A 3291-nucleotide genomic window follows, 5' to 3' on the forward strand; every position below is an offset into this window, starting at 1 on the left:
AGTGAAACAAAGATGTCAAGAGTATCTTCAAGAATTTTGGCCTCCCTAACTAGAAGTATTGAGTTGAGTTGGCGGATACTTGGGGAGAAGGTTTGTGGGAAGAGTCACACATATTAGCTATACTCCTCCTACTTTGTGGATCCCACGTTTGAGCATGAATGAAGTATGAGAAGTGTTAAGAATAGCTTTACAATTTGCCATGTTTTATTTTTTCCCTTCACTCTGTGATCAGCAGTGCTCCAGATGGGAGTTGCTCCTTCAGCCTGAGTCCCAGAGTGATGATGACAAGGGGAAGAGAATGGGGTATATTTAGCATGAGTAAGCATGAAAACTTGTGGTGATTTCTGTAATCTGCCACTGAGATTTGAGGTCATTGTTAGTAAACCATAACCTAGTCTCTCCTGTTGGATACAGCAGCCTGGAGGGAAATATCAAGTAGGCATCTGGTATACCTGTCTTGAGTTTAAGGCCCAGGCAAGAGATATAATTTGTGGAGTCACTGACATAGAGATTTGAAATCATAGACTGAATGTAACCAACAAAGAGAGGTAGAAAAGAAAAGAAACCCATGGTCTGATCCCTGGGATCTTTTTTTTTTTTAGCTTAGTATTTTTGTATTATGTTCACCACATTTTATTAGCAAATGTCATTAATAAAGGACAAGAAAATACCTTTTGGTTTCATATTACTTTCAAAAAGCATTATGACAGTGGTTATTTAGAAAGGTCCACAGGTTTTAAAAATATATATATTAGAAACATTATAAACAGTGAGAGTCTCATCACACCAAAATCTATGAAAAAATCCAGAGTAACACATCACTGAACAGGTGTTCAACTAGAGTTCTCCCCAGCCCACTTTTTAGTTTCTGCCAGTCCTGGGACTTAAACTCAGAGCCCCGGCACTGTCCCTGAGCTTCTTTGGCTCAAGGCATACACTTTACCACTTGAGCCACAGCACCATTTCCAACTTTTTCTGAGTGGTTTATTGGAAATAAGGGTCTCATGGACTGTCCTGCCTGGGCTGGCTTTGAACTGTGATCCTCAGATCTCAGCCTCCTGAGTAGCTAGGATTACAGATGTGAGCCCCTTGTGCCTGGCTGAGTTCTCCCTTTCTTCATCGAATTGTTTTTTTCAGTGCTAGAGTAGAACCCAGGGCCTCGTACCCAGGGGGAGGTGTGTTACCACTGAACTACACTCCCCTCCCCTATGTTGTTTTTTAACTGGGCTCTTTCAGAAGTACTTTCCAATGAACAGCAGTGTTTATTTGGTAGTAGTGGGGATTAAAACCCAGAACCTCAGCCACCCAGAACCTTAGCCACTCCTTAACCGCCCCCCCCCCCAGCTCTTTATTGGTTAAGCCTAAGTATGACAGCAGAATCCTGAGGTGCTGGGAATAGGGCCAAGGGTATCAGTTATCTCTGAACTGTGCAGGTTTCATGAGACACAGGCAACAAGAACAGGAGAGCTGCGACTGCATAACCCACTTCTCCGACACTTGCTCCAGGGACCTACCCTGTTCCTCAGGGTTGGAGACTTCAATGGTAAACCAGTCTGTGTTTTTCAATCACAATTATTTCACCTTGTCTTCTTTATTAAAGTACAGGTCTCCAAAAAAAAAAAAAAAGAAGAAAAAGAAAAGTACACCTCTACAAGGATTTCTTTTGTTTGTGTGTGCTGATAGCAGAGCTTGAACTCAGGGCCTAGGTGCTGTTTCTTAGCTTTTTTTTTGCTCAAAGTTGGAGTACTACCACTTGAGTCATACTTCCACTTCTGGCTTTTTCATGTTTAATTGGAGATAAGAGTCTCTGGGTTTGTCTGCCTGGGCTAGCTTGTAACCACCATCTTCAGATCTCAGCTTTCTGAATAGTTAGGATTACAGGTGTCTCACTCTCTTCAAGTATTTCATTCTTTAAACATTGACCTCAGCTCAGGTTTATGACCCCGGTCATGTACTTGTCTGGGCTGGCGGCTCATTACAGTCGTATAAATGGTGTAGTTGTTATACACTGGAACCACCGACAAAACCTGGAAAAGCGCCTCCAGGCTGAGGTGCGCCTGCCCAGTGGCATTTAGGGCTTTGATGGCAGGAGTTCTTCGGTCTTCTCGCTTAGGCGCTGGCTTCCAGTGGTCATAATTTGTCTCAACTTGGAACCACGCCCCATTCAAAGGATCCAGAGGCCAAATGTCTGCCGGGCCCCCTCTGTTCCTGCTGATGACCACCCCATCCCGGGGGGACGTGCCCCCCCACGATGAAGTAAACGTCGGCGATGGGGGGGGGGGTGGGTCTTGGCCAGTCTGAACACAGCTGCTTCGAAGCTTTCCGACTTGCTCAGCGTCGTGCGGAGAAGCCAGCTGATCGGAGAGTGGCCCTGAAACAGGGCTGCGATCGCATTCTCCCACCACCAGGCTTTATCTGGCCATTTTTCAAAAACTGTACATCGACGGTCAGCTTGCATAGGATATTTCCAAAGGGATAGTCCAGGTTCCGCCCGTGGTAAATGCAGCCTGAGGAGTTCTCAGCCACAATGCTGGTGCAGAACGCGGAGGACTCGTAGGCCAGGTTGTCCAGCAGGCTGTCGGCCAGGCGGAGGTGGAGGAAGTCACAGACGCCCGCAGGGCGGATCTTGTTGGCGTAGGGCTGGGGCAGGAAGCGCTGCAGCTCCGCTGCGGCCATCCCCAGCAGCGCCTGATCCCTGGGATCTTTCACATTCAGAGGCCATGAGTGGAAGAAATAGCAAAGGGATTCGAGGAGTAAACAGCAGTGAGATGAAGGGAAACTGAGAGAATGGAGCCTCTGGGAGCCCAGGAAGAAAAGGCACCAAACAGGAGATGACCAACCAATGATGCTGACAGCTCAGCCAAGGCAAGGGCTCAGATTTGCCACTGGAGTCATCCATAATTCTACCAATGGCAATATCAATGCATCGGTAGGAGCAAAAGGCAGACCATAATTGAATTAAGATAAAACAAGAGGAAGCAGCAAATATAGACAACTCTATAAGAGGTGTGCTACAGAGGTAAGCAAAGAAATGAGATGATAGCTAATAAAGTAAAATGGGGTCAAGGTATTTTTAAGCAGATAATAGTAACAGCATCACTTCTATGATATAGGGAGAGATCCAGGAAAGGAAAATTTGGAAGCAGTGGGAGGTAGAGACAAAACCTGCTCGAGAAAGAATCCAGGGCACATGGGAAGAAATGGGTCTCCTGCATGGGCCCTGACCACTCTGCTGAAGAAATAGGTAGAAAGGCAGAGCTCACAAACAATGAGACTTCCTCATTCTAAACA

At 46.2% G+C, this 3291-nt stretch overlaps 1 pseudogene; it reads right to left on the reverse strand.

Moving 5' to 3' along the window:
• Positions 1-1774: 1774 nt before the first annotated feature.
• LOC125357988 lies at positions 1775-2682 on the reverse strand (annotated as a pseudogene).
• Positions 2683-3291: the final 609 nt, after the last annotated feature.

This window comes from Perognathus longimembris, chromosome 10 (genome assembly GCF_023159225.1).
Source record: "Perognathus longimembris pacificus isolate PPM17 chromosome 10, ASM2315922v1, whole genome shotgun sequence".
In the NCBI taxonomy this organism is placed as follows: Eukaryota; Metazoa; Chordata; class Mammalia; order Rodentia; family Heteromyidae; genus Perognathus; species Perognathus longimembris.